Source organism: Canis lupus, chromosome 2 (genome assembly GCF_048164855.1).
Source record: "Canis lupus baileyi chromosome 2, mCanLup2.hap1, whole genome shotgun sequence".
In the NCBI taxonomy this organism is placed as follows: Eukaryota; Metazoa; Chordata; class Mammalia; order Carnivora; family Canidae; genus Canis; species Canis lupus.
This window is the reverse complement of record NC_132839.1, coordinates 64498959-64511166: the sequence shown is the minus strand read 5'-3', so window position 1 is coordinate 64511166 and position 12208 is coordinate 64498959.

Sequence of the window (12208 nt, the reverse complement as noted above, 5' to 3'; positions counted from 1 at the left end):
ATTCTGACACTAATTCCATGTGGGTGTTTCCCCACACCGAGCAATTCTCCAACACCAGCTGGATGTCCTACGATTCAACTCATTCTGACATTATCTACCAGAGATAGCACCACATCCCACAGGGTAAGGGCTCAGTCCCACAGCACTACCCATGACAATTGGTAATAACAAGCTCAAGTTGTCACCTATGCTTCTTGACCAACCAGCCCTAGATTGGAAGTTGCCAAGCCTCCCTCTTGAGGACTCAAGAGACAGAACTCAAAGACACATTTTACTTGCCAGATTACTGGTTTACTATAAAAGAATATAACTCAGGACCAGCAGAAGGCAAGATATACGGGAAGGCGAGCTGAGCTTCCAGGTCCTCTTGGAGGGGAGGGAACCACCTTCCCCCCATCTCCACCTGTTCTCCAACCCAGAAGCTCTCCAAACCCCATCCTTTTGGGTTTTGTGGAGGTTTCACCATATAGATATGATTGATTAAATCATTGGTCACTTGCAGTTGATTCAACCTCCAGACCTTCTCCCTTCTCCAGAGCTTCAGCTGGAAGTGGCGTTGAAAGTTCCAACCCTCCAATCACTTGATTGGTTCTCTTGGCAACTGTGCCCAACCTCAGGTGTGGTCCAAAAGTCACTTCATTAATGTAACAAAACACACCTGTCTTGCTCTTATCACCTCAAAAATTCCAAGGGTTTAGGAGCTCTGTGCCAGAAACCAGGACTAAGACCAAATACGAATTTCTATTATAAATCACAATATCACAGCAGGGGATCAAAGCCGCCAGGCCATTACAGCAGACACCCACAGGGGTTCACAGCAACCTGTACACTCTAAGGAGGGCTGTGATTTCCTCCTCTGTTTCAGAGCACTCTGCATATGCAACAAATATATGGCCCTTCCTAGGTACCAGGCACCATGCTGTGTGCTGAGGATATGAAGGTGAGTTTAAAAAACAAGTGAGGCACCAGGGTGGCCTAGTCAGTTAAGCATCCGACTTGATTTTGGCTCAGGTCATGATCTCAGGGTTGTGGGATCGAGGGGAGAGGCTGCTTGAGATTTTGTCTCTCCCTCTGCCCCTCTCCCCTGCTCCCACGTGCTCTCTCTCCCTCTCATTCTTTCTAAAGTAAATAAATCTTAAAACAAAACAAAACAAAAAAACCAGGCATTCACTGCTGTTCTTGTCTCATGGAGCTTAAAGGCTGGTGGGGGACAGACTAATCACCATCACACAAACAAGAGTAAACTATAATTCTGGAAGGGACTATGAAAAGTCCTAATGTGGAATTTGAGCCAGTAGGGGTGCTAGGAATAGCTTTCCCCTGGAAGCGATTCTGTGGAATGAGCATGAAATAACAGGGGAAGATTCTTGCAAAGACGCTAAAGAGCAGGAAGCCCGGGGACCTGGGCATCTGCCTTGGGCTCAGGTCATGATCCCAGGTCCTGGGATGGAGCCCCCCACCAGGTCCCTGCTCAGAAGGGAGTCTACTTCTCCCTCTCCCTCTGCCTCTGCCTTCCCCTCGTGCTGTCTCTCACTCTGCTCTCTCTCTCTCTCAAATAAATAAAATCTTTTAAAAAAGAACAGGCAAACTTCCTAAACCATGTTTTTATTTTAGCTAAGAATTAGCTAGAATTCAGTGAAGAGCTTAAGATGAGCTTTCCCTTTTATATATATAGAATTTAGCTCTATACCTTTTTGTAGGGCAACAAATGCTGTATAAAATCTTATCACTGGGGCTCCTGGCTGGTTTAGCAGTAGAGCCTATGACTCTTGATCTGGGGGTTCGTGAATTCAAGCCCCACATTGGGTGTAGAGCTTACTTTAAATTTTTTTGTTAATTTTTATTTATTTATGATAGTCACAGAGAGAGAGAGAGAGAGAGAGGCAGAGACATAGGCAGAGGGAGAAGCAGGCTCCATGCACCGGGAGCTTGATGTGGGATTCGATCCCGGGTCTCCAGGATCGTGCCCTGGGCCAAAGGCAGGCGCCAAACCACGGCGCCACCCAGGGATCCCCTAGAGCTTACTTTAAAAAAAAAATCTTATCACTTTCCAGGAAGCGAGGACCACAGAGACAAGGCAAAGAGAGAGAAAAAAACGGGACGGGGAGAAAGCCAGAGATCATAGAGGACGGGAGGGGAGCATGTCATGCCCCATCCACTCCCTGACTTTTTCCATCACCCAAGCTTTGGATGAGCTTCTTGTTTACCTGGATCAGCAATTCAATGTGATCCTTGAGGTCAGTCACTTAACCTCCTGGAGGGACCCCCAGTCCAACCAATACCACTGAGGGCAAAACTGAAAGGCTGATGGAGAGCTCAGAGTGTGGAATCGTCCTCCCAAGTCCCAGTTCCATCACCCAGAGCTGTGGGCCGGACAAGCGGTTGTCCCTCTCTTTGCCTCAGTTTTCTAATCTGTAAAATGGAAAAACAATCGTGACTAATAGGGCTATTCTGAGGCTGAAACAGATGAGGAACGGGCATGGCGCCTGGCATGTAGTAGGCACCATATATTGTCATCATCCCCGCAGATCCAGGAGCGAAGAGCCTGAGTCAGTCAAGGAACCAGCACGCACAGGCGTTATATGTACTTAGCTAGATCACTCCCTAACTGAATAGTGTGGGACGCAGTGTTTACCCGGTAAACAGACTCTGCCTTTTGTTTGTTATCATGCAGGAGGCAAGATAGAGAGTAAATAAATGAGGACAAATTATTAACCAACTGATAACAAGAAGAAACAACCATCCTTCTCTGGCAGAGGCAGAGTCCAGTGGTCAAGATTCAGCTCATTTGTATAAACTTAAGTCATCACTCATGACCCAGAAACCCCTCATTATTGCTCCTTTTGGTCTATTTCCTCCCACTTTTCCCCACCTACTTGTATACAATATTTTACTGAATCTAAAACACTGTTGGTTTTAAGAGACACCATTACTTTATGGGCATTAGGAACACTACCAATTAAGCTATGACACATCATCAGTTGTGAGATGCTACTGGTTTCAGCAACAGTGAAATATACAAGTACACAGAGTGTCTTCACATTGACAAAATATGGCACAATGTGTTTAGCTGGGGTCACGTGGTATTATATAATAACATATATCATGCATCCTGCCTTTTGCTTGGTATTATACCATGAAAAATTTCTCACATCGGCACGCCTGAGTGGCTCAGCGGTTGAGCATCTGTCTTCAACCCAGGGCATGATCCTGGAGTCCCAGGACCGAGTCCCATATCAGGCTCCCTGCATGGAGGCTGCTTCTCCCTCTGCCTGTGTCTCTGCCTCTCTCTCTCTGTGTCTCTCATGAATAAATAAAATCTTTTTAAAAAATTTCTCATATCACTAAGCATTATTTGAAAACGTGATCTTTAATAAGAGCAATAATAATAAATTACATCTGTTATTAGCACAACTAAATGATGCTAAATCTCTGGCTTATTTGTGGGCTGGTATAGTAGGGTGGCTGAGAGCAAACTCTATAGACTGAATGCCTGTTCAAATCCTGGCTCTCACTGCCTCCTAAGTGACTTTGGGCAAGTAGTTCTCCTCCTGCCTCACATTTCTCACTGTAAAAGGGACATCAGGGTAGGAGTTTCTCATTAGAGTTGTAAAGATTGGTTAATGCTTATTAAGCAGTACCTACACAGTATAGAAAGCACTCAATAAATGTTAGCAGTAGTGATTAACAAATACTCTGCTGTCGGTCTCTTGAGTTGTTTCAAGGATTTCAGTAATTAATGATGCAGGAATTAACATGTTTGATATCATTTTTGTCCATGGATGGATGGATAGATAGATATGTAAAAATCCCATAATAATGGGAGCTCCCTAAAGAATAAAAGTTTATGTGCTAGCACTTTCTTTTGGGGTGGATGCAATCTCAGGAAGCAGGAATGAAGAGGAAAGACAGTGAGGCAGGAAAAGAAAAGGAACAAATCCCAGGCAGCGCATTCCTGGACTGATCACAGCTTGGTAACAAGTGCAGCTGGCTGCTTGGTCTTGAGACATGTCTTCAGAGGGGCTGAATAAATTTTATTTTATTACATTTGTTTTTATTTAGGTTCTATTTACCAACATATAGTATAACACCCAGTGCTCATCTGGGGCTGAATGAATTATTGCATCTCAGAGAAGTCCTGCTGAGGGAGCAAGAGGCTCCCTCCAAGCTCCTCCCCCACCCCACAACAGGATGGCAACTTGTCCCCTTTAGAGTGATCACCTGGCCCTTCCAGGTCACCACTGGGGAAGTCCAGCCCCTGTAGGTCCCACCAGCCAGTGTGCAAGATGGCATCTCTGGCAGACGGTGCAGACAAAGGGTAGCAGCAGCAACAGCAGCAGGGGCTAGGCCCAGAACTAGAGGAACCACAAGTTATATAGGGCTGCTCTAGGCATAAAGCTGTGCAAGTGTATCTGGGGAGCGCATAAACCGACACACACACCGAGGGTTATTTTGAAAATCAAATGAGAACATATTCCAAGTTCCTGGCACCCAATAAACAATAAATGATAACTCTTTGTGTTCCTACTTCTCTCTCCAAAAGACTTTAAGTGTTTCTTAGGCAGACTCTCTTATTCACCTTTGTAATATGCACAGCATTTTGCAAATCAGGGTGGGTCAGTAAATATTTGCCAATTAAGTGCATGTTTTTAACCTGACCCTGAGAAGGTATTTAATAGCTGATTGAACTACTAAATGATGTAGCTCTTAAAAACTAACATGACTGTTTTCCATCATATTTCAACATAAATCAGAAACTAATTTATTTAACTAAAACTTTCTTTTTTTAAGATTTTATTTATTTGAGAGAGAGAGAAAGAGCACATGAGCAGGGGGAGGAGTGGAGGGAGAAGGAGAAGCAGGCTCCCCACTCAGCAGGGAGCCTAATGAAGGACTCAATCCTAGAACCCCAGGATCACGACCTGAGTCTGAGTCGAAGGCAGATGCCCAACCAACTGAGCTACCCAGGTGCTGCTTAACTAATATTTCCTGAGCACTTTGCTCAGTCCCTTTGCATGAATTAATCTGCTTACTCCTTGGAGATTGTTGCCATTATGCTCCCATTTCTCATTCAGTTGAGACACCGAGAGAGATTAAAGGATATGCTCAAGGTTTCTACAGCAAGTAAAAGGAAGCACCCTGTTCAAATGCAGGCATTCTGACTCCAGAGTCCTTATACTTAATCATTAACTCTCTACAGCTTCTGGGCATTCTTCTGGTCACATTCTGGCTGTAAGTTCCCAAGAAAAGCCACATCTATGTAATGAACAGACTGCAAGGGGCTCCTTCCCAGTGCTCGGCAGCCCTGTGACATGCAGCTCTGACTACTAAAGCTGTGTACACCTTGGGAATGGACTGGCTGACCTCCAAGCTGCTGAGAACCCATCTGGAGGGAGGAGAAGCTTCAGTCGGGAGCATGGCAGGAAATGAGCACTGGGGACAAGCACTTTTCAGCAAGCTCAGGTTAAGGAAACCTGAAAATTCAAGAAGCCAGGCTGCAAATTTTATATATCAGATCAGCCCCCTGGGAAAAGATGTCAGCAACAGAGTCTATGTCTGAGAACAAAGCAGACCTCAAAGCCTGCTAGATTTTTCTAGATTCTGATCAGGAACAAAGTTTAGAAGACTCCAACAAAGTATGTACATTGAGTCAAAGCTGTCTGCACCCCAACTCCTCTCCTCCCCTGCTCTCTTGCCCCCACTGCTCTCCTGAAACTGGCCAGCATCATTATGGGTGGCCGCCAGCAACAAAGTCCTTCATCTTACCTGCCTTCTCAACAGTGCTTGACAGCACTATCCTTCTCAATATGCTTTCTTCACTTTATTCCTAGGGACACCACATTCTTAGTTTTCCTCCTACCTTGTCGGTTGTTCCTTCTCAGTGTCCCTGGTTGAGTTCCTCTTCTCAACCTCTCAGTTTTAGAGCGATCGGTCCTTGGTCTTCACTACTCTGCACGCACTTAATGGATTGCTAGTGTCATAGTTTGGGCTGCTGTATCAAACCAGCACGGACTGACTGGCTTATAAACAACAGCAATGTATTTCTCACAGTTGTGGAGGTTGGAAGTCTGAGACTGGGGTGCCAGTATGCTCAGGTTTTGGTGAGAGCCCACTTTTGAGTGCAGAACCTTGACTTCTGCACTCAGAATGCTTTTATCCTCACATCTGCAGCAAGCAGAACAGAGAAGCCATTTCTTTCATGACTCTAAGGGCACTAATTGTGCAGGCCCTACTCTCTGATGACCTCATCTCATCCTAATTATGTCCCAAAGGCCCTACTTCCTAACATCATCACATTGTGAGGGGGAAAGGGAGGAGAGGTAGGCAAGGGTAAGTCTCAAAATACGAATTTGGGGGGAGACACAAATATCTAGTCCATAGCAGCCAGTTACCGGTGTATTGTCTCTGTTCCAAAGTCACATTTCATTGCCTATTCTGCTCTAATGGAGATGAACCTTGGAAGCATTACTCCTGCACAGTTGACATGATGTGAAGTTTGCCAATAGAGAGTGCTAGAGGGACCCTCAAGAGGAAGCAGCTTCTCTTCCCGGTTTTGGCTCATTTCTGTATTGCTCCTGCCTCATGACTACCTTGCACATGCAAGGGACATCCAGCCACACTCTCATGATGGCTTCCCGTTGAGTTTCAGCAACTCCCAAAGAGCAGAACCTCCAGTGAATTTCAAAGCTATCCCAGTGGGAGTGCTTCCCAACTTCAGTCTACCTGTACCTTGGCAGGACCTTTCCTGCTTCCCCAGTGATCACAGGCCAGCACTGGCCAGGAAACCCAGCAAACTTCTGTGCCATCCAATGGGCCTCAACCAAACCTTCTCCAAAGAGGTCTAGATGTCAGCCTTGGAGAGGGGTCTGCCTTCAAAATTTGTCCTTCTTTGAGTACTCCTCCCCTAGTGCAAGGTTCGAAGTTCTCTTTAGCCCTTAATACTTAATCTTTTGCTATTCAATCATTCTTTACCTTAAACTTGTCCTCTTCACATCGTTGTGTGGTTCTTAGCTCCTAGATCATGACCGACATACTCCCTGGGGGATCTTATCCATCTAATCTCATAGCATCAAATGCCAACTCTATGCCCACAACCTCCAGATCTCTCTCTCTCTTAAACTCCAGACTCAAGATACATCTACCCACCAATACGTGCACCGGGATATTCATAGAGCAAATCTGTTTGTCCAAACTACACTCCCAATATCCCCAGCACAGCTTGCCCTATCCGCAGCCTCCTCCCCCACATTTATAAACAACTCGATACCTCTTCTGCTCACCGTCAAAGACCTTGGGAGTCATCACTGACTCTTCTCTCTTTCTCTCTCACCCTCACATTAAATCTTTAAAATACATGCTATAATGTAACTGTCTTCTCACCATGCCCATCACTCCCCCCCTAGCTGCTATATCATCTCTTGCCTGGATTGTTGCAATTAGCTTCAAGATTATCAACACAACAGTCAAGGCAATCTTTTAAAATGTACCTTGTCACTCCTTAGCTCAAAGTCAAAGCCGTGGCTGCCAAAAGTCCAAGCCAAAGTCCTTAAAATGGACCACTCTACATTTGCCAGTTTCAAACTGTCCACCGAGGCACCCCAGGACAGCACCGTATGTTCACAGGGGCACAGAGGATGGCTTCCATTTCTGAGCTTAACACAGCAACATCTGTCAGACTTGACTATTGAATTGCTAGAATCTAACAACTCATAAGACCTTGTTCAGTATTTCCTTTGATGTAAGGCATCATGAAAAATTACTAAGACAAAAAGGGCACCATGAACCGAGAAGATTTGGGAACCTGGGCCCCACATAGTCATGTCTCTGATCTCATCTATGGCTGCCCCTCACTCTCCCCACCACTCCACTCCGCCACCAAAGAGTGGCTAGCTTCTGCACCTCCTTTAAGACTTGCTTAAATGTCACCTCCTAACATGAGGTCCTCGCTCACTCTCTGCCTTACTCAACTCTGGCTGCTGTAACAAAATACCACTGACCAGGTGGCCCAAACAGCTTACTTTCAGAAGGCTTGAAGTCCAAGATCAAGATGCCAGCTGATTAGGATTCTGCTCAGGACTCTTTCTAGCTCGCAGACAGCCACCTTCTTGTTGTGTCGACTGTAGGGACACAAGGCAGATTGCCCCAAGTCTGCGCTTTGGCATGAAGATTATTTTGAGTTACAAGTAATCAAAACCCAGCAGATTCAGGAAAAGCTCTGCCTCCCCTACAACTGTCTAAATTTACATTGGAAATTTAGCCTATAACCGAGATTCCCCTCTACTTAAGGAACTTATCTGCATAATAGGGCAACCTTGTTTTTGCAAAGATCTCCCCCTACCTCTCTGCCAATGAGCTTCTGCCCTCTGTACCCTCAGGCCCCATCCCTCCCCTAAGCTCAGTTAAGTTTCCTGCTGTCTCCTTGCCTTTAGAATGTGCTGCCTGTGTAGATTCTCTGATTTACGCCCCTTAAATTTGATTTTCTCTTTTTAATCTGTCTCATGTCAATTTGATTGTGTCTTACGGCAAGCCTTCTTCCCAAATGCTTAACATGGCCTTTCTTCAAGAGAGAGAGCTCTCTGGTGTCTCTTCTCCTAAGGACACTGATCTTATGGGATCTGGGCACACCCCCCCCCCTGCTTTGTTATCTCGGTTAACCTGAATTACGTCTTTAGAGGCCATCTCCAATTACAGCCACATTGAGGGGTTAGGGCTCCAACACAGGAATTTTGGGGAGGACACACATCCAGTCCGTAACAACCACCCTACCTGAAACTGTAAGCCCCTCCCGCCCCAACATTCCTTTACCCTCTAACCTTGCTCTTTTTTTTAGCAGGCTCTACCTTTTTCACATGCTCTAAACATATTCAAGTTCTAGTACACTGTTTAATGTATAGAATGAAACAATGTGGGCAGAGGTCTTTGTCTACTTAGTACCTGTGTGTCACAGATCAGAGCCTACTACATAGTAGGCACTCAAAAATTACTTGTTTAGGGACACCTGGGTGGCTCAGTGGTTGAACGTCTGCCTTTGGCTCAGGTCATGATGCTGGGGTTCTGGAACCGAGTCCCCTTCCCTATGTGTGCATGTGCATTTGTATGGGTCATATCTGGAAAGATATATCAAGTTTTTTTTTTTTTTAATGTTTAAAAAGATTTATTTATTTTAGAGCTGCAGAAGGGCAGAGGTAGAGGGAGAGGGGAACCAGACTCCCCCATTGAGCATGGAGCCTTGATATGGGGCTTGATCCCACAACCCAAGCAGAAACCAAGAGTCAGGTGCCCGACTGACTGAGCCACCCAGGCGGCCCTATCAAATTGTTATAAAGGGCTTTTTCTGGAGAGTTAGGAGAATTAATTCTTGGTAATTTAAACATTTCTGAACACTTTGTTTTCCTATCCATTAAGTATGTATAAAAAGTTTTTCTCCACAAAAAAAAAAAAAAAAAAAAATCCCTCCCCTACAGGGAGCCTGCTTCTTCCTGTCTGTCTCTGCCTCTCATGAATAAATAAGTAAGATCTTTAAAAAAAAAAAAATACTTGAATGAGTAGCTAATGCATGAGAGAACACATCCCCTCACCCCCTTGCTCCTTTTATCCTCTTTGCACATCACTAAGGAAAGCAAAAGAAACATGCTAAATAATCAATCATAAGGTCTAGTTGCCAAGTGGAATGAAATCAGCTCTCCTGAAACTAACTATACCACTAGAAAGCCACTTAACGTACAGGACTGTTTCTTCACCTGAAGAACGGAAACCATCTGTCTTAGGTATCACCAGAACAGACATGCAATGCCCTATGATATGTGTGCTGTCAACAGGCACACTTGTGAGGCAGTTCCAGCTCTACTGCCCTCTGCCTGGGTGTCCTCGTTCAGGCACCACAACAAAACACCAAAGACTGGGTGACTTGTAAGCTGAAATTTATTGCTCACAGTTCTGGAGGCTGGAAGTCTGAGATCAGGGTGCCAACATGGTTGGGGGTAAGGGCCCTCTTCCAGGTCACAGACTTGGATCTCAGTGCCGGAGGGGCTAGGGAGCTCACAGGAGCCACTTTTATAAGGGCACTACGCTAATCTTATACATAAGGGTCAGTGCACACCCCCTACCCCACCCCCACCCCCCGCCAAAGGTCCACCTCCTAATACTATCACATTGGGCTTTGGGATTTCAACATATAAATTTTGGGGAATCCCTGGGTGGCTTAGTGGTTTGGTGCCTGCCTTTAGCCCCGGGCGTGATCCTGGAGTCCCAGGATCGAGTCCCGCGTCGGGCTCCCTGCATGGAGCCTGCTTCTCCCCTGCATGTGTCTCTGCCTCTCTCTCTCCTCTGTGTCTTTCGTGAATAAATAAATAAATAATCTTTTAAAAAAAAAGACATATAAATTTGGAAGTCAGATGGGAAGGACACACCCAGACCATAACACTGGGTGACTTTGAACAAATCAGTTCTACCTTCCTAAGCCCCCACTTTCCTGTAAAACTTGGATAATATCCCTTTGGCAGTGTCAAGGAACCAGAGTCTCCTGCCCCCCCCCCCAAATTCAAAGGTCCTTCAAGGTGGACTAAGAAGCAAATTGACATGAGACACATGAAAAGTATCAAATGTAATAATATACGTGTGGGGAATCCACAAAGACATGGAAATTCCGAAGACAGGCAAAATGAGGTACTAGGTCATCCCGAACTATTTCCCTCCCGAAGGCAGGGGTCCGGGTCTTGGAAGGGAAGGTGCGTCATTCACAGGCGGTAGAAGAGAAGATGTTTGGTAATTAGCTGTTTGTCCTGTCCTACAGACGGTCACTCAGATAAAGTTCATCTCTGCTAATCACCCTAATTCTGGGAAAGGCCCCCAATGTAGATTTTCCTACATAATTGAGGGAGGGGCATGTTTCTTTTGAGCTCCCGGGGTCTTCACTGCCTTCAGCTCACAGTATTCCTCATGCTGAAGCGGCCCATCTCGGGATGGCCTGCCCTTGGCCCCTACAAAGTAGAGCGTAAGGATCAGGAAAGTCTCCCCAGTGAAACGCAAAATTGCCAAATGACCAAGCAATCCCGAGCAATCCCACTCTATCCGCAAGAAGCGGAAACCAGTAGCACCTGAATGCTCACAGCCGCACTATTCACGGCAGAACCCATCTAAAGATCTACCGACGCACCAGTGGATGAGCTACTTGTCATAGACGCAAACAATGGAATACTGTGTGGCCACAAGAGAGAGCAAAGTCCCGATGCTACTGGAGAGCTTGGTTCTTGTCTCGAAGACAAGAGAGTGAACAAAGCGATAGAAGCTTATTAAGCAGAGATACAGAGAAAGCTCTCAGAAGTGAGAGGGACCCCACAGGGTTGCCATGGAGGGCTTTTTGGCTGACCCTTTATTGAGAGCCTAGGGAGCCCATGGCCTTAAGATTCTTGCGCAGTCTTGGTTTGAGCAGGGACTATTGATAACACCTTAATGACTTATTTCTTTGTGGTCTGGTGAGTTTCTCTGATTACTTAGTAACCATCAAAGGGAGATATTCCCTAACATTTTGGAGCTAGGGAGCCAGGTTTATTATTTTCCTGTTTTTCCTGTCTAATGTAGTTTCTTGGGATGGGTAGGCCTGACTCTGGGCCTTTCGGTGTCCTTGGGGTTTATGGGAGCCCAGAAATTTCTGGGAGCCGGACTCTGGGCCTTTCCCTTATCTTTCCCTGCCTAGCCCTATCTGCCCCTAACTCATTCCTACATCACTGACATCGGCTACATGGCTGAGCCTGGAAAACACGCTGAGTAAGAGAAGTCACGCACCAAAATCTGCAGGTTGCCAGATTCCATTTACATGATTTATTCAGAATAGGTCATTTCATGGAGATTGAAAGGGGATTAGCAGTTGCCAGGGCCTGGGGGCGTGGGGAACGGGGACTAACTGTTGAGTGGGTCTGGGGTTTAATTTTGCGTGATGAGTGTATTTTACACTTGATCTTAGCCAAAAGGCCGAGAAGCAATGATGATGAGTGTACTTTAGAACTAGACATGGGGATCCCTGGGGGCTCAGCGGTTTGGTGCCTGCCTTCGGCCCAGGGCGTGACCCTGGAGTCCCGGGATCAAGTCCCGCATTGGGAGCATGCTTCTCCCTCTGCCTGTGTCTCTGCCTCTCTCTCTCTCTGACTCTCATGAATAAAAAAATCTTAAAAAAAAAAAAAAAAAAAAAAAAGAACTAGACAGCACCGTG